This window comes from Schistocerca gregaria, chromosome 8 (genome assembly GCF_023897955.1).
Source record: "Schistocerca gregaria isolate iqSchGreg1 chromosome 8, iqSchGreg1.2, whole genome shotgun sequence".
Classification (NCBI taxonomy): Eukaryota; Metazoa; Arthropoda; class Insecta; order Orthoptera; family Acrididae; genus Schistocerca; species Schistocerca gregaria.
The window spans coordinates 391,271,885-391,296,349 of NC_064927.1; the positions used below are offsets into that span (position 1 = coordinate 391,271,885).

At 45.8% G+C, this 24,465-nt stretch overlaps 1 non-coding gene across 1 annotated transcript; it reads right to left on the bottom strand.

The window, feature by feature from the left end:
• Positions 1-7,787: 7,787 nt before the first annotated feature.
• Trnat-ugu (transfer RNA threonine (anticodon UGU)) lies at positions 7,788-7,862 on the bottom strand. The gene has a single exon. It is a non-coding gene; the product is annotated as a tRNA-Thr (tRNA).
• Between the last annotated feature and the right edge of the window lie 16,603 nt (positions 7,863-24,465).

Genomic DNA, 24,465 nt, shown 5'->3' on the forward strand with positions numbered 1-24,465 from the left:
CTCAGAAAAGCTAATCATTTGCATATCACAGCATCTTCTTCGTGTCGGTTAAATTTCGCGTCTGTAGCACGCCATCTTCGTGTTGTAGCAATTTTAATGGCCAGTAGTGTATCTCATTCGGTTGTCTGTCAGTCCAGCAAGTTTGTGTATGACGGGCAGTCAAATGAAACCGAACATCCATCATAACGAAATCATGGAATGGTTACATTGAAAAGTAATCACCTCGCACGTTCAGACGTTTATCGCATTGGCAGACGATCAATTACTACATCGCTGTACGCGGCTGGCCGCACCTGCTCTTGCACTTCCTTAACCGACTGAAAGTGACGGCCATACAAGTATTTCTTCAATTCGCCAACGATGAGACAATCGCACTATCAAAGATTCCGGCTGTACGAAGGACGTTGCAGTGTGTTCCAACCAAATCACTGGTGGTTAGCCTTCGTCCAGTTTGCAGTGTGGGGACGGACGCTATCGTGCAACACGATGATTCCGTCCGACAGCATCCCGACAGTCCGAGGGCAAATGGCAAAACCGATAGTGGAAACATTCAGCGCCTCCCCCACCAGAGAAGTCAAAACCAGCTCACAAGTTCCGGTAGCATGATGACCTTCTCCTTCAACTGCAGCGCTATGAGGGAACTTTGCAAAAACTGCGGCACGCCAAAAAAAAAAAAAAAAAAAAAAAAAAACAAACTAATGTGCGTTCTACGAAACAAAGGGATAAATGTCTTAACAACTGTGGGGATTACTTTATATAGTGGTGGTAGTGGCAATTTCCTATGGGACCAAACTGCTGAGGTCATCGGTCCGTAGGTTTACACATTAGTTAATCTAACTTACGCTAAGGACAACACACACACCCATGGCCGAGGGAGAACTCGAACCCCGACGGGAGAAGCCGCGCGAACACAAGGCGCCCGAGACCGCGCGGCTACCCCGAGCAGCAGCAAAGATATCTGACCCAAAACTGTGTATCTGGGGTGGTGTAGAATCGAGATTCACTGCTGAATAGAATGGGACGCCGTTCATCAGTTTCTCTGTCACGACATCACTCCAGACGCAGCCGTTTGTGTTGTGCTGTTGAAGCCAGCCTACGCATTTTACGGTAATTCCCTAACCTGCCTGCTGCTAATCTCCGACCAATCGTGTGGTATGAAATGTAATGTTACAGGAAGTCTGTTATTAGTTCTGGGATGGCAGGCGCAAATGTGTAGGAGTGACAATGTTCATGGTAATCAGTACGACAATCGGGGCCTTGACAATGGCTATGCCTGCCCTCGTGTTCCAATCCTGTCCAACATCGGGCCACTGTCACAGTCACATCCGAGTGTCCCACATATGTGGGTTCGACCTTCTGGCTAAATGGAGAGCCACAATGAGCCCCCTTTCAAACTCTGCCAGATGCTGCTAATGGTGTCTCACAGTAGTATGCGGCATCTCCGTGCGTTCCAGGCTGGTCACTGGACAGCTGACACTGGCCATACCGCTCACACACCCTACGAGTACTGGTAACAACTCTAAACACAAACAATGCTAATACATTTCAGTGACAGTTCTACCTATCACAGACAACTGTAACACTAATCATTGTGAATACGTACCGATGGCGTTTATGTGTACACATTGACATGTGGCCATGGGTTCTGAGTACTTCACTTTCCTGTAGGGCACTGTATTTGTTTCCGAACATACGAGGGGGAGTCATAAGGATTTAGTTATCTCTTCGAAAGGATAGAACTACGTAATAATGTCCGCTGCGCTGGTACTGTAACGAAACAAATTGTTGAGGGTCTTTCCGCCTTGTGATGAAGTAAGCGGTCATAAGATGCGTCTTGTCGTGTAGCTGGGAGGAGAGCAGTTTCTTTTCTTTTCTTTTTTTTTACTTTCAGATGCATAAAATCTTACCTAACACGCTTAATAACTTTTCTAGTGTTAGACAACTGAGCTAGGAATTGTGGTGTCTTTACTTGTAGTATCACTGGAAATTATGAAGAAAGATACTGTTCATAAAATTAAATTTTTAGACCTTTCTTTGCTTTCGTTACAATAGCTGCTGACCTAATAATAAAAGTTATTGTTTAATTACGTGTTACCGTGCAAATATTGTATAGAGAATGAGAAAGTGTACGGAAGACATACGTAAAGTGTAGCTGTTTTATTTTAATAAAACTATGTAAAATGTGTGTAAAGGAAAGTTCTTGTGTAATCATGAATCATGTGATGAATGTCGTAGTGTGCATGGTTTTGTGTAAAAGCAACCGGTAGAGGGCTTTGGACTTAAAACAATCAGAGATTCATTTACGATGATAATTTATAGCTTGTTTCCTTTAAATTAAATTTTGTTTCGGAAATACAAAGTTTCTTTTATAAATTGCTTTCTGTGATTCTGTTGGGTTACTTAGGAAACACTGCGACTATAGCGGTGCTCGAGCTTGTATGGCTGGCTGCGTAAATCGTCAATCAATAGGGGTTAAGGGCACTGTGTAGGGCTTTGTGCTACAGTTGTCTCTAAGAGTCGCTCCACAACCGTCTTACTATATAGATCAAAGTGGAACAGCGACATAAAAGTTTTTGTTCAGATGCATTCTGTCGCTTCTTTTATCGTAATTGCGAAACGATTACAGTTTTGAACATTTTAGTGAAGGTCTGAGAACTTCGAGTAAATGTGTATGGTGGCGGAATAAATGAAGGTCAGTTTCGCACCTTACATAAGAACTTTATACATCGCAACGGGAAGGTGAATATGACACCTAACTTAATTCGGCGGTAATGAAGAAATCTGCCTATCAGTATGTAACGCAAAAAGGGATGACACTCAATCGTGGTACTAACACACTGATATTATATAATGCATGTCTATGAGCAGAAGGTGGAACAAGCAGCGAGAAGAAATATTTTGGTTTGGAAGCTAGAGCAGGCAGAGGTGAATGCCGCGCCACAGGGGGTACCATGGAAACCACTTAAGGGGCGTCTGAGGCGACAGTCAATGACCGACCATCCAGGTGACTCAGATGGGAGAGAGAGTAACGGGCCGGGCCACCAGGAGAAGGACAGAAAAAGCTTTAGAAAACTGCGTTTCAGAATTCCAAATGGATACGAACAAAACCAGTGACGAATTCGATAACATGAACTGTCAATGGTACACACGTGATAGACATATGTAACTTTTCAGGCGTCTGGAGCGAGCACAAAACGTCCGATTGGCGGAAACGCACTGGGAAGGAGTAAAGTGCCGAGATGTCGACGCAGTTTAATTGTAGGACCCTGGCGATTGGTAGAGAGACTTTACACAAAATAAGAGGAACGCTCCTATTGGTCGAAAAAAGCCGTGACGTGGAGAGCGAAAGAACCCAGGTAGGAAGACAGTTCGACTATGAGAAAGACAAGACGGAACTCTTTCTCTGAACTAGCGTCCAGTGCAGAACGGGGCACATAACGCTCTGCACGTATCGTCTGAGTCTAGGGATGAGTTAATATTTTCTCGCATATTGGGAAACATAGGGAGAGTTTCTGCTGGAAAATTCAGCAAAGATTTAATTAGTTTCGCAGGAATTTCAGAGGGCGAGAGCAGGCAGGTAGACGACGGCTCATCGCAGCTAAGGTAAATACGGCGTGCAAAGGCGTAAACTTGTTGGTTCGCCAGCTTGCGTCCACTGTAAACTTGAGCGTCCTTGGGTAATCTTTGGCTCAACTTGTCACAAAACTCTGTAGACTTGACTGTCATCCTAAAAATAGTACCGAACTTTGAACTGGAATCGGAGGATTTATCGTAGTACTGGCCAACATCATAATGTAATCATAAGAATAATTTTGTAAAGAAATTTCTAGCTAAAATTTAATACTGTTGCATTTAGGATTATTTATCTTTATGGGAGTTAAATTTTAATACTGTTATGTTTAGGATTAGTTCACTTTCAGAGGCCGAGATGCTTCATTTTGACAACTGTCTTAACATTGTCACATTGTGTAAAAGCGTGTATTTCCGTGAGAAAATTGCAATATTAAACAATGTCATTACAGCTTACACAGTTGTGTTCAATCAGTTTTTTGCGTGAGAACTTTCTTACCATACTTCAACCGCCGCGTGGCGTGTTTCGTGAACATCTCGGAACATTTGGGAGAGGACTTCTTTTTCAAAAGACCATTCAACGAATTAGTGCACTAGCTCCCGAGTAACTGTCGGCTAGTGACTGAACATAACGTGAAAATCATTCTGTTCGGACTGGTAGACTTCTGGCTGCTTTCACGTGAAACTTTGTAGTAAAAACACTAACTAACTTGAACAAACCATAGTTTGGCAGTAAATACGAATCTGATAGCCTTTACAAATTGTTTTGGAAGCAATAAAGCCTACCTAAGTGAACTTTAAATCTTTTCAAAAAAGCTATTTTGTGTCCCGAGTGCCCGATTTTTTTTTACGAACTTACAGATTCTGCCTCCAAGCTCAAGTTATACGGTCTTTGTTTGGTATGTATTTAGACGGCGTTTCTTCAACGCTGCTATTCATTGGCTGAGTGAGTATCTACAAATATAGAGTGAAAGGGACGGATAGCAAGAAGCTTACCGAAGTAGGTCGAGTGTAATATCACATAAGGATGAGAAGTTATAACCCACCCCACAACAATACACATTACAATCGCTATCCTTCAGTACCGTATCAGGCGACTACAGGAAACAAAAGAGCGCAACCAGACGATAAAGCGAGGTATAGAGCGAGAATTTGTTTTCTGTATTTGAAGTGGAGCAACGGTGCTGAAATCCATTCTGAGTTGGCGGAAGTGTACGGCAAGAGTATACTGTTATATGGAACAGCGGTTAGGTAGCGCGCGCGGTTCCAGTCGAACAAGTCCGAACGATGAAGAACAAAGTGGCAGACTCTCTGTAAACAACGGGGAATTGCAAGGGAAATGGACGTCCCGGTGCTCGAAGAACGGCGTATCACGATCGAGACGACAGCGGACAAAGAGAAAATCAGTGATGGATCAGTTATCATCATCTTGCGCGATGTTTTGGAAATGAAAAAGGACGTCCGCTGTATTGCGCGACTATTCACATCGAGTCAAAAAGACCGCCGAACGAGGAAGCAGCGAGAGCGCTGCAACTGTGCCATGCCAATCTAGATTATTTGTTTAGTCGACTACTAATACTGGACGAGTGCTATGTTTGGTATTATTACCCCGAGAAAAACTAAAGAAGATAGGGATTCACCGACGACAAAAAAATAAAAACACCTACAGCTGTCCTTTTGATTTTATTTTGTCGCTACCAGTTTCAACGCTTCATTGCGTTATTTCCAGGCTATTTTTGATGCGATACAGGTTGATATGATCTCCATGCATCACCCATCAGTTGCCAGCTGGAGATCATATCAAACGGTACCGCATCGAAAACAGCCTGAATATGGTGCAATGAAGCGTTGAAACTGGTAGCGACAAAATAAAATTAATTAATAAGTACGGCTATAGGTGTTTTTATTTTTGTCATGATAGTAAAAAATGGTTCAAATGGCTCTGAGCACTATGGGACTTAACATCTGTGGTCATCAGTCCCCTAGAACTTAGAACTACTTAAACCTAACTAACCTAAGGACATCACACACAGCCGGCCGCGGTGGTCTCGCGGTTCTAGGCGCGCAGTCCGGAACCGTGCGATTGCTACGGTCGCAGGTTCGAATACTGCCTCGGGCATGGATGTGTGTGACGTCTTTAGGTTAGTTAGGTTTAAGTAGTTCTAAGTTCTAGGGGACTGATGGCCACACATGTTAAGTCCCATAGTGCTCAGAGCCATTTGAACCATTTTTTGACCCCCACCCCAGGTAACGTCTCACATCAAAACGAGTGTAACCCCTATGTTGCATGGTAGAGTAATGGTGGTGTACTCATACGTGGAGAACTTGCTTGCGCAGCAATTTCTGACATAGTGTAGCTGCCGCGGAATAAGGGGAACCAGCCCGCATTCACCGAGGCAGATGGAAAACCGCCTACAAACCATCCACAGACTGGCCGGCTGACTGGACCTCGACACAAGTCCACCGGGCGGATTCGTGCCGGGGACCAGGCGCTCGTTCCCATTCTGGAAAGCCGTGTCTTGGACTGCACGGCTAACCGGGCGGGCTTGCTAACTACATCGGCACGCCCCTCAGGCGATCCACATTCCTACCGAGCGCCTCCAATACGCAGTCCCTGTTGATTGAATCCATGTTCTCTACTCTGAGATTCCCACAGGAGATGGAACGTAGTTGTGCATCCTTCAGCTACGCGTATCAATTACACTCCTGGAAATTGAAATAAGAACACCGTGAATTCATTGTCCCAGGAAGGGGAAACTTTATTGACACATTCCTGGGGTCAGATACATCACATGATCACACTGACAGAACCACGGGCACATAGACACAGGCAACAGAGCATGCGCAATGTCGGCACTAGTACAGTGTATATCCATCTTTCGCAGCAATGCAGGCTGCTATTTTCCCATGGAGACGATCGTAGAGATGCTGGATGTAGTCCTGTGGAACGGCTTGCCATGCCATTTCTACCTGGCGCCTCAGTTGGACCAGCGTTCGTGCTGGACGTGCAGACCGCGTGAGACGACGCTTCATCCAGTCCCAAACATGCTCAATGGGGGACAGATCCGAAGATCTTGCTGGCCAGGGTAGTTGACTTACACCTTCTAGAGCACGTTGGGTGGCACGGGATACATGCGGACGTGCATTGTCCTGTTGGAACAGCAAGTTCCCTTGCCGGTCTAGGAATGGTAGAACGATGGGTTCGATGACGGTTTGGATGTACCGTGCACTATTCAGTGTCCCCTCGACGATCACCAGAGGTGTACGGCCAGTGTAGGAGATCGCTCCCCACACCATGATGCCGGGTGTTGGTCCTGTGTGCCTCGGTCGTATGCAGTCCTGATTGTGGCGCTCACCTGCACGGCGCCAAACACGCATACGACCATCATTGGCACCAAGGCAGAAGCGACTCTCATCGCTGAAGACGACACGTCTCCATTCGTCCCTCCATGCACGCCTGTCGCGACACCACTGGAGGCGGCCTGTACGATGTTGGGGCGTGAGCGGAAGACGGCCTAACGGAGTGCGGGACCGTAGCCCAGCTTCATGGAGACGGTTGAGAATGGTCCTCGCCGATATCCCAGGAGTAACAGTGTCCCTAATTTGCTGGGAAGTGGCGGTGCGGTCCCCTACGGCACTGCGTAGGATCCTACGGTCTTGGCGTGCATCCGTGCGTCGCTGCGGTCCGGTCCCAGGTCGACGGGCACGTGCACCTTCCGCCGATCACTGGCGACAACATCGATGTACTGTGGAGACCTCACGCCCCACGTGTTGAGCAATTCGGCGGTACGTCCACCCGGCCTCCCGCATGCCCACTATACGCCCTCGCTCAAAGTCCGTCAACTGCACATACGGTTCACGTCCACGCTGTCGCGGCATGCTACCAGTGTTAAAGACTGCGATGGAGCTCCGTATGCCACGGCAAACTGGCTGACACTGACGGCGGCGGTGCACAAATGCTGCGCAGCTAGCGCCATTCGACGGCCAACACCGCGGTTCCTGGTGTGTCCGCTGTATCGTGCGTGTGATCATTGCTTGTACAGCCTTCTCGCAGTGTCCGGAGCAAGTATGGTGGGTCTGACACACCGGTGTCAATGTGTTCTTTTTTCCATTTCCAAGAGTGTAGATATAAGGAATTTAGATATTAATCAGAATATGACATCTCGAAGAAAATTAACGGGCGTTTATATATATCAACGGGGAGAGGTGGAAATGTCCGCCCCGACCGGGACTCGAACCCGGGACCTCCTGCTTACATGGTAGATGCTCTATCCATCTGAGCCACCGAGGGCACAGACACAGAGCATAGCGCGTCTGCAGGGACTATTTCGCGCACTCCTCCCGCGAGACCCACATTCCCGCCTTGTATGTCCACACACTACTTTCTTAGTGTCCCAACCCATCACACTCATTACTCGTGGAAGACATTCTTACCACGTTCCGTAAGAATTCGGGGAATATGTGTGCATCCGCATGGCCGGTGTTGCCAGAACAGGCGTGCGCGAGATATTCCCTGCCGTCGCAATCTTCTTTATGCCCTCGGTGGCTCAGATGGATAGAGCATCTACCATGTAAGCAAGAGATCCTGGGTTCGAGGCCTGGTCGGGGCACACATTTTCACCTGTCCCCGTTGATATATATCAACGCCCGTTAGCAGCTGAAGGTATTAACATAATTCTAATTTAGTTCTAGGCGGTCTGTTCTTTCGGACATGTCAGAAAGAACAGCACCATATCCATATAAGTATATAGTTCTGGCAACACTGGCCATGACCTCCTTCTTCTTCTGCGCGGATGCACACATATTCCCCGAACTCTTACTGGACTTGGTAAGAATGTCTTCCACGAGTAATGAGTGTGTTGGGGTGGGTCACTACGAATGTAGTGTGTGGACATACAAATTGAGAATGTGGGTCTCGCGGGAGGCGTGCGCGAGATAGCCCCTATCGTCGCACTCTTCTGTGCCCTCGGTGCCTCAGATGGATAGAGCGTCTGTCCTGTGAGCAGGAGATGCCGGGTTCGAGTCCTGGTCGGGGTCCACATTTTCACCTGTCCCCGTTAATATATATCAAAGCCCGTTAGCAGCTGACGGTATTAATACAATTCTAATATCGTTCGTGAAGAGTTTGACAGAGCACTTAAAGACCTGACTCGAAACAAGGCCCCTGGAGTAGACAACATTCCATTGGAACTACTGACGGCCTCGGGAGAGCCAGTTCTGACAAAACTCTACCATCTGGTGAGCAAGATGTATGAGACAGGCGAAATACCCTCAGACTTCAAGAACAATATAATAATTCCAATCCCAAAGAAAGCAGGTGTTGACAGATGTGAAAATTACCGAACTATCAGTTTAATAAGTCACAGCTGCAAAATACTAACGCGAGTTCTTTACAGAAGAATGGAAAAACTAGTAGAAGCCGACCTCGGGGAAGATCAATTTGTATTCCGTAAAAATGTTGGAACACGTGAGGCAATACTGACCCTACGACTTATCTTAGAAGCTAGATTAAGGAAGGGCAAACCTATGTTTCTAGCATTTGTAGACTTAGAGAAAACTTTTGAGAATGTTGACTGGAATACTCTCTTTCAAATTCTGAAGGTGGCAGGGGTAAAATACATGGAGCGAAAGGCTATTTACAATTTGTACAGAAACCAAATGGCAGTTATAAGAGTCAAGGGGCATGAAAGGGAAGCAGTGGTTGGGAAGAGAGTGAGACAGGGTTGTAGTCTATCCCCGATGTTATTCAATCTGTATATTGAGCAAGCAGTGAAGGAAACAAAAGAAAAATTCGGAGTAGGTATTTAAGTCCATGGAGAAGAAATAAAAACTTTGAGGTTCGCCGATGAGATCGTAATTCTGTCAGAGACAGCAAAGGACTTGGAAGAGTAGTTGAACGGAATGGATAGTGTTTTGAAAGGAGGATATAAGATGAACATCAACAAAAGCAAAACGAGTATAATGGAATGTAGTCGAATAAAGTCGGGTGATGCTGAGGGAATTAGATTAGGAAATGAGACACTTAAAGTAGTAAAGGAGTTTTGCTATTTGGGGAGCAAAATAACTGATGATGGTCGAAGTAGAGAGGATATAAAATGTAGACTGGCAATGGCAAGGAAAGCGTTTCTGAAGAAGAGAAGTTTGTTAACATCGAGTATAGATTTAAGTGTCAGGAAGTCATTTCTGAAAGTATTTGTATGGAGTGTAGCCATGTATGGAAGTGAATCATGGACGATAAGTAGCTTGGACAAGAAGAGAATAGAAGCTTTCGAAATGTGGTGCTACAGAAGAATGCTAAAGATTAGATGGGTAGATCACATAACTAATGAGGAAGTATTGAATCGGATTGGGGAAAAGAGGAGTTTGTGGCACAACTTTACCAGATGAAGGGATCGGTTGGTAGGACATGTTCTGAGGCATCAAGGGATCACCAATTTAATATTGGAGGGCAGCGTGGAGTGTAAAAATCGTAGAGGGAGACCAAGAGATGACTACACTAAGCAGATTCAGAAGGATGTAGGTTGCAGTAGGTACTGGGAGATGAAGAAGCTTGCACAGGATAGAGTAGCATGGAGAGCTGCATCAAACCAGTTTCAGGACTGAAGACCACAACAAAAAAAAAAAAAAAAAAAAAATTCGTTCTAGAGAGCTGCAGGTCATCAATGGTGTCTGTTCTTTCGGAAATGTCCGAAAGAACGGACACCATATCCAAGTATATGTAGGAAAAATAATGAATGAAAATCAAGTTTAATATATGTATAGATATTGAAAAATTGCTGTAAAAAAGATATAAAATTATTCCATGCTATGAACAAAATGCTTATAGCCTCACGAAGATCAGAGAAGAATTGATTATTAATCACATGCTGCATTTCCTTTCCCAGGGCTGAGATTGGACACTTGCCTGATGGAGACTGTGGAAGTTATACACACAATTTCCTCGAGTTTCTAGTCGGGTCAAGTGTTAAACATCCACCAGCTTTCTGCCGATTGCTCCTTGTCCATTGTCGAGTGGTGAGTATTGTGTGGTACTGCTTCCGTCTGTCCACACGAGAATCGCTACGTGACAGTGGCCGAGGAGCAATTGCCCGACTGTTTAGCTACGTGACGCGGCTGGTAGCTCGAGAAAATTTTGCTTATTGCCGTGGGAGCGTGCATCCGGATATTAGAATATTTAGCTGGCGCCCGGCAGAGATTCCGTAAGACGCGTTGGGGAGGAAGGGACGGAGCCGCGCGTGCGCCCTCAGCGCACCGCGCTCTGAGCTAATGAGGCGCCTCCTAATGGCCAATCGGCGGCCGTTGCCAGCGTGACGTCACGCGGCGCGAAGGTTTAATTGGAGAGCCTCTTAGCGGAGCCGGGGCCCGCACAAAGGAGCGCGTCGAGGGTTCTCTGGCGTGCTCTGCTCCGCTCGGGCGTGTTCCTAGAGCCGGCGGGGAATACGGACGCCACCGAGCGCAACCTGCGAATAAAACACCTAACTAAGCTACCAGTAATTACCGTACAGGCACTCCACGTGCCACGCAGACGAGGTGGGAAGAAGCGGACCAAAGGGTATGTACTGTACGTAGTATACAATGCTGAAATGTGTTCATATCCTTCGCATTTAGCGACCTAATCACGAAGAACACCCCCATGCTGTAACACTACCTCATATGCACTTAACTGATTATGAATTACCTCGAAGAAAACGGTCAATTGACAGACAGTCAACATGGGTTTAGAAAGCATCTTTCCTGTGCAACTCAACTAGCTCTTTATTCACATCAAGTGTTGGGTTCCATTGACAAGGGATTTCAGATTGATTCCGGATTTCCGGTGTAAGGATCCAGGACATGGGAACTTACACGTTAGCTTACCAACATTAGTATTAATAATAAAGGGACTGCCAAGGGCATCTGGTCAGGACTCTATTGAATTATGATAAATATGAGGCACTCTCGATCAGTACTCCCTGCATGTCTGCAGGATTGAGCCACTAATTTAAAGCGTTGGTGAAAAGTATCGGAAGTTGAGGGTTCTGTAATGTAAAGTCTGCAGATGGCCGTAGCTCGCCGGGCCGCCGTGGGCGGCAGGTAGCGGTCACCGGAAACGCGGGACAATACGGCGCTTTTGGGTATAGCCCGGCACCCGGAGCCACCTGTGCTTGGCAACAAGTGGCGAAGACGGGAATTTCGTTTGCCTAGGGGCGTTATGACCTACTCGGTCATTGGATAGATCTTAGTGGAGGGATTTCGGCGATGATAAAGCGTTCGACATTGGCCGAAACTGAGTATTCTTCTGCCGAGTTTTAGTACGCGTGGGAGACGGGAGTATTGTGGGACTTCAGCCATCGAGCGTTACGGACTTGAAGACGGCGTCAGGCCATCGTCTTCGAAGGGAGGTATACGGTCTGTGTCGCAGCATTGCACCATCGCATGTTCCGTGCAGAGTTCTGCGGTTAGAGCTCTTTGTGTGCTCAGAAGCGAGATTTTCACCAACGCCTAACCACTTCCAACAACTTACCTAATATTCTCGATCTAGAAGTTATCCTTGCGACGTGTCGAGCATTTATCAACGCAGCTGCCGGTAATAGGGGCGCGTACTTGCAAATTGTTAATGTGCCATTCTCAGGAGTGTGTCGGTGGACAAAGAGATGTTCACTTTTTTTTTTTTTTTTTGTAAATTTTGTCAGTTGTGGGGAATATCAAATTAAAATTCCAATATTTCGATCGAATTATCGACTTCATTGTAGCTAACATTTACCCTGTCCCAGTAAGCTTTACATGTATTCTACTTACTGCACAGCTTGCCCAGACGGAAAGGAAAGAAGGTTTGCAGTCTTCTCTGTCAGCGACGGACTAATAAGCTTACACAGGAAGGCTTTTGACACTGTACCACACAAGCGGCTCGTAGTGAAATTGCGTGCTTGTGGAATATCGTCTTAGTTATGTGACTGGATTCGTGGTTTCCTGTCAGAGAGGTCACAGTTCGTAGTAATTGACGGAAAGTCATCGAGTAAAACAGAAGTGGTGTCTGGCGTTCCCCAAGGGAGTGCTATAGGCCCTTTGCTGCTCCTTATCTATATAAACGATTTTGGACAAAATCTGAGCAGCCGTCTTCGGTTGTTAGCAGATGACGCTGCCGTTTATCGACTAATAAAATCATCAGAAGATGAAAACAAACTGCAAAACGTTTTAGAAAATATATCTGAATGGTGCGAAAAGTGGCAATTGACCCTAAATAACGAAAAGTATGATGTCATCCACATGAGTGCTAAAAGGAATTCGCTAAACTTCGGTTACACGATAAATCAGTCTACACGATAAATCTAAAAGCCGTAAATTCAACTAAATACCTAGGTGTTACAATTACGAACAACTTAAATTGGAAGGAACACACAGAAAATGTTGTGGGGAAGGCTAACGAAAGACTGCGTTTTATTGGCAGGACACTTAGAAAATGTAACAGACCTACTAAGGAGAATGCCTACACTACGCTTGTCCGTCCTCTTATAGAATACTGCTGCGCGGTGTGGAATCCTTACCAGGTAGGACTGACAGAGGACATCGAAAAAGTTCAAAGCAAGACAGCAAGAGAGAGCGTCACAGAAATGATACAGGGTTTTGCTGGAAGTCCTTAAAAGAAAAGCGTTTGTCGTTGCGTCGGAATCTTCTCACGAAATTCCAGTCACCAACCTTCTCCTCCGAATGCGAAAATATTATTTTGACACCGACCTACATAGGGAGGAACGATCACCCACGATAAAATAAGGGAAATCAAAGCTCATACAGAAAGATGTAGGTGTTCATTCTTTCCACCCGCTATACGAGATTGGAACAATAGAGAATTGTGAAGGTGGTTCGATGAACCCTCTCCCAGGCTTGAATGTGATTTGCAAAGTATCCATATAGATGTAGATGTAGATGTACTACAAGTAATGGCAGGTGACGTTCTCTAGTGATTCGCCTGAACCAAACCCCTCCATCGAATTTTCACGGGGTATAGAGTTGGCTCATCACCCCAAATAACTCGTTTCCAGTTATCCACTGTTCCAAAGGCGTCACCCTTTTATACCACCTCAGGTGTCGCTTAGCAGTGACTACAGAAATATGTTTCCAGAATCAGATTTTCACTCTGCAGCGGAGTGTGCGCTGATATGAAACTTCCTGGCAGATTAAAACTGTGTGCCGGACCGAGACTCGAACTCGTGACCTTTGCCTTTCGCGGGCAAGTTCTCTACCAACTGAGCTACCCAAGCACGACTCATGCCCCGTCCTCACAGCTTTACTTCTGCCAGTATCTCGCCTCCTACATTCCAAACTTTACAGAAGCTCTCCTGCGAACCCTGCAGAACTAACACTCCTGAAAGAAAGGATATTGCGGAGACATGGCTTAGCCGCAGCCTGGGGGATGTTTCCAGAATGAAACATCCCCCAGGCTGGAGCACTTGCCCGCTAAATGCAAAGGTCCCGATTTCGAGTCTCGGTCCGCCACACAGTTTTAATCTGCCAGGAAGTTTCACAGAAATATGTTGCTTATGAGATGTCAGTCATTGTGCTAGCTAAACTGAGTAGCCAAAGAAAGTGGTACACCTGCCTACTATCGTGTAGCGCTCCGCTAGCACGCAGAAGTACCGCAACAGGACGTGACATGGACTCGACTAATGTCTGAGGTAATGCTGGAAGGAACTGACACCACGAATCCTGCAAGGCAGTCTGTCAGTCTGTAAGAGTACGAGGGGTGGACAACTCTTCTGAACAGCACGTTGCAAGGTATCCCGGATACGCTCAATAATGTTCATGTCTGGGGAGTTTGGTGGCCAGCGGAAGCGGAGGAAGGATGCTTAGGTACGTGTCACCTGTCAAAGTCGTATCTGTACGCATAAGAGGTCCCATGTCACTCCAGTGACACACACCCCAAACCACTACCGACCCTCCACCAGTCCCGTGCTGACATGCAGGGTCCATGAATTCAAGATGTTGTCTCCATACCAGTACAAGTCCATCCATTCGATACAATTTAAAACGAGACTAGTCCGATCAGGCAACATGTTTCCTGTCGTCAACGGTCATGTGACTATGTTCACCCGCCCAGGCGAGATGTAAAATTTTGTGTCGTGCAGTCATCAAGGATACACGAATGGGCCTTCGGCTCCGAAAGCTCATATGGTCAATGTTTCATTGAATGCTTCGCACGCTGACACTTGTTCATGGCCCACCACTGAAATCGGCAGCAATGTACGGAATGGTTGCACTTCCGTCACGTTGTAAGGTTCTCTTCAGTCGTCGTTGGTCCCGTTCCTGCAGGATCTTTATCCGGCGCAGCGGTGTCAGAGACTTGATGTTTTACCTCATTCCTGATATTCACAGTACCCTCGAGAAACGGTCGTACGGAAAAGTCCCCACTTCATCGCTACCTCAGAGATGCTGTGTCCCATTACTCCAGCGCCGACTACAAGGGCACGTTCAAACTCACTTAAATCTTAATAACCTGCCATCGTAACAGCAGTAACAGATCTAACAACTGCGCCAGACACTTGTTCTCTTACACCACTGGCCATTAAAATTGGTACTCCAAGAAGAAATGCAGATGATAAACGGGTATTCAGTGGACAAATATATTATACTAGAACTGACATGTGATTACATTTTCACGCAGTTTGGGTGCGTAGGTCCTGAGAAATCAGTACCCAGAACAACCACCTCTGGCCGTAATAACGGCCTTGATACCCCTGGGCATTGAGTCCAACAGAGCTTGGATGGGGTGTACAGGTACAGCTGCCCACGCAGCTTCAACACGATAAAACAGTTCATCAAGAGTAGTGACTGGCGTATTGTGACGAGCCAGTTGCTCGGCCACCATTAACCAGACGTTTTCAATTGCTGAGAGATCTGGATAATGTGTTGTCCAGGGCAGAGGTCGAACGTTTTCTGTATCCAGAAAGGCCCGTACAGGACCAGCAACATGCGGTCGTGCATCACCCTGCTGAAATGTAGGGTTTCGCAGAGATCGAATGAAGGGTGGAGCCTGCGATGCCACTATCCGAATGTACTGTAATATTTTTAGACCATGCGGCATCGGACGTGTGGAAAGCGGCTGTCGCGTGTAATAAGCCTGAATAGCTTTGCTATGTAGTTCAGAAAACTACACGGAAATACTGAATAAATATTGGCAATGGCGTTCAAGAAATCGAATGCCAAATGAATTCTGATTTTCATTAACAAAAATAACCTCTTTTAAGTGACTGAACAGGATGCACTAACTGGTGTACGTTAATCACGCCTTGAACTTGCTGTAAGTTAGATCGACATCACCAAATGTCAGTAATGATTTTAATGTTACTGAATCTGCATTGTACTGAAGGTACAATGAGTACTGTGGTGGCAATAAATTCTTTAATTGAATAATCAATGAACACTATAGAATTGATAGTTACTAGAGATGTTTAAAACATTACTTTAGAATCATTTTGTTCTAATGAAACTGAATGAGTTTTTACGTTGATAATGTACTGAAAAGCCACCACATCGAGTTGAACTGTAATTAATGTGGCACAGTACCTGGTGTCTTCTGTCAGTTTGTTGGAAATTTTCGGCGTTAACTCCGATTATATCCTCTTGTTGCATTAATACGGCGATACTCACGTAATATAGCCTTTTTACTGGTGTTGCTGCACACACAGTGATGAATTTGGGATAATAATGAACTATTTTCTGTAAATGATTGATGACACTCGTGGAATGCACTTCGAATCACAAACTTATTATTTCACTCAGACATTACACTGTAGAGAACTTGACTTGATAAATACATAAACTGGGTCGCTACGGGTAGATGTACTTGTTATAGCGACGGTATAAAATGCAATGTTCATAAAAACACTGTCAACGATAACTACTAGTTCGTATTGTGTATTCCGACGGCCTTGGGCAATTCCAGCAGGACAATGCGACACCTCACACGTCCAGAATTGCTGCAGAGTGTCTCCAGGAGCACTCTTCTGAGTTTAAAAACTTCCGCTGGCCATCAAACTCCCCAGACATGAACATTATTGAGCATATCTGGAATGAAATTACAATGAAATGAAAGCCCCTAGCTGCATAAAGGCGTTGACATAAGTCATCGGGGTCAGTTGAAAATGTGTGCCGCGACCGGGACTCGAACCCGGGATCTCCTGCTTACATCGCAGAGGCTCTATCCATCTGAGCCACCGAGGACACAGTGCAGAGTGCGAATGCAGGGACGTCACGCCTCCCGTGAGACACACACTCTCAACTTATCGTCCCGCACTATATTCATAGCGCCCCTGCCCATTATACTCATTACTCGCGGCTTTTTGCCGATCCCCCGTAAGAGTTCAGGCACTGTTTGCGCATCCGCACAGAAGAAGATGGTCAGATGGCCGGTGAGCCTTAATTATAAATGAAGATGGTATGTGGTCTTTCGAACATGTCCGAAAGAACAGATACCATCTTCATATACATATGTGGGATGCCTCGCAACGTGGCGTTCAGAAGAGATCTCCACCTCCTCATACTTTTACGGATTTATGGACAGCTCTGCAGCATTCACGGTGTGAACTCCATCTAGCAGTATTTCAGACATTAATCGAGTCCATACTACGTCATGTCCCAGTTTCGTTGGCTCTTCAGTGTACTTAAGTTAATAATAAAAGACAATAACAAGAATTGAAATGAGCGTACGGCATTGTCGGCCGGGAGTTCCCCACTTAGGGAAGTTCGGCCGCCGAGGGCAAGAACTTACTGCATTCGACGCCACATTGGGCGATTTGCGCGTCGGAGATGGGGATGAAATGATGACGAGGGCAACACAACACCCAGTCCCTGAGCGGAGAAAGTGTCGTGCCCCAGCCGGGGATCGAACCCGTGCCCCTTGGCGTGGCATTCCGCCGCACTGATCACGCAGCTAACTGAGGCGGACAGACAATAACAAATTTGTCATGAGAGAGAGAATTTGCTTTCTCAATTCGTATTCTTGATGAACAAAGGGTAATAACGTCCTACGCAGCCAATACTGGGAAGGCAGCTTTTGTTTACAAGTAATGTTACCGCCCGTGCCTCGGACTCTGGTAGGTGAATGACCGGTTTTAGCCGACATAAATTAGTTACAAGTGTCCTTATTAGACGTTGGCGTTCGTGCCCAGCTCTGTGAACAGCCACCACTGACAAGCCAGATATGGAGAGGGGCATATAGAAGAACTGTGACTTGGGATCCTCCACGCCATACAATCACTGTAAAGAAACCTTTAAAGCGTCACAGACTACATCAAAATAGGTGCAAAACAAAGCGAAGGAATATATACGTATAGGCAGGTACAGAACGCTCAGAACGGCAGTGCATGAAGGCTTCAACGATTACCGTAGAAGAATATTCTCGAAGGATTTCTCAAAAAGCCCAACGAATTTATGGTAGTATGTGAAGCTATGTTCATAGTACCACAGTTAACGTCCACCCATAGACCAGACAGGGACTGACACAGAGAATATTAAAACTAAAGCAGAAACTCGGTTTTCGAAGCTTCCATTACAAATGAAAATCCAAGAGTATTGTCCCAATTTCCTTATCAAACGATTTCAAAGTTGAGTGATGTAGCTGTTACTCTGAGGTGTTGAGACAACTAAAATTTCTAAAAATAAAAAAACAAAAAATTCAAAAAAGCTCAATGGTCCAATCGAACCTGTCTCAGATTGAATACCGAGTTTGCGGCCTAGTTAGCCACTATTTGAAATATAGTCTAGCTAGTGCAGATATCTCGACTAGAAAGCGGTGCCCAGTAGTTGGAAGGAAGCAGGAAGAGAAGTGATCCACAATACTGCTGTTCAATATCTTTGACATCCATTTGTTGCAAAATCTTAGAACATTCTCTGAGCCCAAACGAAAAGAATGACATGCTCGTGTCAGCCAGCATGGAGTCCGGAAAAATTGGTCACGTGAAACTCAACTTGCACTTTCATCACACGACTTACTGAAACCCAGGGAACAAGGCAATCGGGTAGCTTTCCGCAATGCGTCAGGTTCAATACCGGATTGAGGATTAAAATAAAAAATGCGATTTCTTGGAGTGTCAAGCGAAATTTGCTACTGGATCGATTTTTTTGGTAGAAGGGACGCAGCAGCATTTTACCTTAAATGGAGAGTCGTCGACAGATGTAGAAGTGACTCACAGTGTGATCCATGAAAGTGTGTTAGGAGCTCTGCTGTTCATGTTGTATGTTAATGACCTTGCAGACAATATTAAACTAACCTCAGACTTTTTGCAGCCGGCCGCTGTAGCCGAGCGGTTCTAGGCCCTTCAGTCCGGAACCGTGCTTCTGCTGCGGACGCATGTTCGAATCCTATCTCGGGCTTGGATGTGTGTGATGTCCTTACGTTAGTTAGGTTTAAGTAGTCTAGGGGACTGATGACCTCAGATGTTTAGTCCCTTAGTGCTAAGAGCCATTTGAATCAATTTTTTTTGTGACAGCATGCGTTGAACTTTTTCAGGTAATACAGTTTTCTACAACGAAGTACTATCTAAAAAAAATTGCATAAATATTGATTCAGATCTTGATAAGATTTCAAAGTGGTGTAAAGTTTGGCAACTTGCTTTAAATGTTAAAAAATGTAAAATATTCCATTTTGCCAAACGACAAAATGTAATATATGTAATATTTACAGTATCACAGAGCTACAACTGGCATCGGTCAAATCACACATATACCTGGGTGCAGCACTTTGTAGGAATATGAAATGGAACAATCACATAGTTTCAGCCGCGCGGAGTGGCCGTGCGGTTTGAGGCGTCATGTCACGGACTGCCCGGCCCCTCCCGCCGCAGGTTCGAGTCCTCCTCCGGGGATGGGTGTGTGTGTTGTTTTTAGCATAAGTTAGTTTAAGTAGTGTGTAAGTCTAAGGCCCGATGACCTCAGCAGTTTGGTGCCTCAGGAACTCACACACGTTTGAACATTTGAACACATAGTTTCAGTCGTACGTGGCAAAGTTCGATCTATTGACAGAATTCTAGGTAAATGCAGCCAATCAACATAGTAGACTGCTCACAAATCATTCGTATGACCCATCCTAAAATACTGCTCAAGTTCGTGGGACCCGTACCAAATAGGACTAACAAGGGACATATTGATCGATACAGACATGGGTAGCGCAAATGTTCACAGGTTTGTTTGGCATGTGGCGGAGTGTAACAGTAATGCTGAAGAAATTGAACTGGCGGGCACTTGAATGAAGAAAGACAATACTATCTCAAGAAGCCTACGCATGAGACGGCAGTTCCCTCATCCGGCTACTGTTAGTCCCCACCAATGATGCTGGGTAACACAGAATGTTGTATGAAGTTCATTACTTGTTTTTGTGAGTCAGGTGCAGATGTGAAGGAGATCACGATGTTCTTGGTGCACGATAAGGTTATCATCCTTCTGGATGTCAGACGAGGTCAACCGAAACCTCGACGATGACACTGCGAGTCTGTGAGACTGCTGGGACGGTCATCAGATAACATTAGTGCTTTTCGTGTTGTTAACAGTCTTGGTAGGCCGGCGTGAACAGAGTCAACAGCCACGTCTCCTGGGAGCCTCCGTTTTTTGTCAGGCACATCTCTTTACGTCTGTGTGCTACTGCGACTGATGGATACCAAGAAATGTAAAAGAAGACCTCAATTAACAGAAATATTATATCTTGTGCCAATGCTCTAGTTGGATCCTGCACAAATAATAAATTGAAATCAAGACTTACGAGGTGCATTCAAGTTCTAAGGCCTCCGATTTTTTTCTCCGGACTGGAAAGAGATAGAAAAATGCGCATTGTTTTAAAATGAGGCCGCGTTCATTGTCAATACGTCCCAGAGATGGCAGCACCGTACGGCAGATGGAATTTTACCGCCAGCGGCGAGAATGAGAACTGTTTTAAATACTTAAAATGGCGATGTTTTCCTTACTTGAACAGCGTGCAATCACTCGTTTTCTGAATTTGCGTCGTGTGAAACCAATTGAAATTCATCGACAGTGGAAGGAGACATGTGGTGACGCAGTTATGGATGTGTCGAAAGTGCGTTCGTGAGTGCGACAATTTAATGAAGGCAGAACATCGTGTGACAACAAACCGAAACAACCTCAGGCTCACACAAGCTGGTGTGACGACATGATCGAGAAAGTGGAGAGAATTGTTTTGGGGGATCGCCGAATGACTGTTGAACAGATTGCCTCCAGAGTTGGCATATCTGTGGGTTCTCTGCACACAATCTTGCATGACGACCGGAAAATGCGAAAAGTGTCATCCAGGTGGGTGCCACGAATGCTGACGGACGACCACATGGCTGCCCGTGTGGCATGTTGCCAAGCAATGTTGACGTCCAACGACAGTATGAATGGGACTTTCTTTTCGTCGGTTGTGACAATGGATGAGACGTGGAAGCCATTTTTCAATCCAGAAACAAAGAGCCAGTCAGCTCAATGGAAGCACACAGATTCACTGCTACCAAAAAAGTTCGGGTAACTGACAGTGCTGAAAAAATGATGGTGTCCATGTTCTGGGACAGTGAGGGCGTAATCCTTACCCATTGCTTTCCAAAGGGCACTACGGTAACAGGTGCATCCTACGAAAATGTTTTGAAGAACAATTTCCTTCCTGCACTGCAACAAAAACATCCGGGAAGGGCTGCGCGTGTGCTGTTTCATCAAGACAATGCATCTGCACAACGAACTAACGTTACGCAACAGTTTCTTCGTGATAACAACTTTGAAGTGATTCCTCATGCTCCCTAATCACCTGACCTGGCTCCTAGTGACTTTTGGCTTTTTCCAACAATGAAAGACACTCTTCGTGGCCGCACATTCACCAGCTGTGCTGCTATTGCCTCAGCGATTTTCCAGTGGTCAAAACAGACTCCTAAAGAAGCCTTCGCCGCTGCCATGGAATCATGGCGTCAGCGTTGTGAAAAATGTGTACGTCTGCAGGGCGATTACATCGAGAAGTAAAGCCAGTTTCATCGATTTAAAGTGAGTAGTTAATTAGTAAAAAAATCGGAGGCTTTAGAACTTGAATGCATCTCATATAATCTACTAGACCGAAGGAAAAGATACTAAAGAATAATTAACATGTTACAAATTAGTATTACTAAAATGATTCCCTTGGATTTCCCTTGAGCTACCACCTTAACGTGGTGGCGACGTTTTTGTGTCTCAGTGATACACTGAACTATTATGACAGGAGCTATGTTCCTGGTAAGGTCACTGTGTCAGACTGGTCAGATGGTGAGATTCCCGACGAAGTTCAATCCCCCGAGTGGTCTCCTGGTTTGGGAGTATGTCGTTGGCAACCACATTGACCCTTAGCTAACTCTGACGGTACTCCCACTTACTTGTGTCAATTCTCTACAATATTCTTTCCTGTCAGACTTCTTGGGTAAATCTTGGTTTTTTGAACTCAACAATATTAGGTTTCAAGGCCAAAGGATGCCTTTCTTTTTCATTTTCTATTCGTATTAGAATTGCTAGAATGCCTAAAGCTAGCTACTGCAGAAACAAACAGACAATAAAGTAACTAACAGGACTATGTAAAGAACTAAGGGTTATCAGGGCATAAATAACTGAAGATAGCTGTAGTGACGGAGATTTGGCAGAAAGTTGGGGAAAACCAAGAGACCCATGGAGGTTGGACCACCTGGCCTGGTGTCGCTGGCAGCGGTTCACCAAATGTGGAAACAAGGACAATACCATGAATGACCGAGTATAATAATAAGTCCAAATGACTAATCCCAGATCAAAAACGTAAGACGTAAAGAAAATCTAACACAAAATAACGGTGTGTATTGAGAACGATAATAGAATGCAGCGAGTACACAACTGAGGACAGAGCTGTGGTGCAGCTAGTTTTGTAATGCAACTACAAGCACCATTTCCCTGGGAAGATGGGCGTGGCCCTGCAGCACTCAAAGCTGGTGCTGCAGAGGTAATACTAGCGTTCGCAGATGTAGCAGTGCTGTCTACCAGCCATCATCGAGGTCCATGCCCTCCACTGGGCTTTCGAAATCGCCACGGCAGGATACCAGGTCTGATCCCCCTAAAACAGTCCCGTAAGGCCAGAACACCCTGGACAATGATTCGGAAGGTGAACTGGCGGCATGGTTGGTGTCTCAGCACTGAGGCCCACTGGGTATTGAGCCGAGCTGGAGGAGTCTGACTGTGGCCGATGTTGTGGAAATGCATTGAGACTTCTACCTTCATAACTGCGTCCAGTGGAACAGCTGCTAGTTTTATGGAATGCAAGTTATACTGGTGCAGTTTGGGACTGGCAAGGTTGCACTTTTCAGGGGCAGAGGAACTATTGGAGTTGGTTTCATTGGTAGATGTGGACAGAGTTGGTTGGTGCACCAGCACTCCAAGCACGTCAGAGTGTCACCATCGTATGGTATCGCCCATGGATGGTAGCGACCATAGAAAGTGTCCATGCACCTTTTGCCCCATATGTGTGTGGACACACTACTGTGCCAGATGGATAGCAGCTGGAGCCAAGTCTGGGGTTCCCAGGGCCATGGGACTAGGAGATGAAGTACTCAGGAACATTGTGAGTGCAGCTGTGGTTGTGATGGTTCCCAGTGCTTTTAACATTTGCTGTTAAAACGTTCTCAGAAAACACTCAGATTCTCCATTGGAGGACATGTGGAACTGCAGACTAAATAGGTGTTTGATACCATTTGAGGTGCACAATTGTTCGAAAGATATTGCTGTGAACTGGGTCCCATTGTCCAACACATTGGTCTGAGGAAGCCCATAGACAGCGTGAGTCTGGCTGAGCTTATCATTAGTGGTGTCTATTGTGGTAGACACCATGGTGACCACATCTGGGTAGTTAGAGTAAGCGTCCACGACAGTGAGCCACACAGAGCCCACAAAAGGGCTTACAAAATCCTAGTTATGTGGTCCCAGGGGTAATGGGATGTACCAGGGGGAGAAAGAATGGGGTTGTATGGTGTGAGGCCTGGCACAAGTGGAACACTCGCACACTGTCATACCCACGTCCTTGATCTACCATGGCCCACAGATGTATTGCTTTGTGAGGATTTGTAGAACCTGAAGTCGCTGCGCAGTAAGAATGACGACACAGCGAGTATTTGCTTCAGCATCAAGAGGAAGAACGTCAGTGATGACCAACAGATGGTGAGAGATGCAATCCCAGTCCCGGACCTCCAAACTGGCGCACTTCCAAAAATATATGAGCCACCCACGGAGCACAAAGTTCACGGCGTGCTGCAAGGTGCGAGTCAGCAGCGATTTGAGCAGCTGTATTGGCAAACTTGTCCATGGTGTATCACCATTCCACGCCTATGTGGAAACATGAGATTCTCAGCTGGTCAAAGGCCGGATCTGTTTTCACAGGTCGGCGAGAAAGAAGTATTCACTTACGTGTTGCACTATGGGGCCGGCCGGAGTGGCCGAGCGGTTCTAGGAGCTACAGTGTGGAATCGTGCGGCCGCTACGATCGCAGGTTCCAATCTAGCCTCGGGCATGGATGTGTGTGATGTCCTTAGATTAGTTAGGTTTAAGTAGTTCTACGTTCTAGGGGATTGATGACCTCAGAAGTTAAGTCCCGTAGTACTCAGAGCCATTTGAACCATTTGCACTGTGGGTTTGCGTTTAATGGCATAGTTGTAGGCTCTGAGGAAAGGTGCCCAGTGCTGAAGTCATTGCGGTGTCTGCTCTGGAAGACTGGGGAGTGAACCAATCCTTGCTACCAGTGTTTGTGGCCTGTAATTAGTCCAGAGTATGTGAACATAGAATTTGCAAAAATCATTGCTGAATCTTCCCTTTCTATTCGCGAGTAGTTCTTTTGAATGAATGCCAGTGTCTCTGAGACGCATAGGCAATTTGTTACTATGCACCAGCACTGCACCAAAGCATATC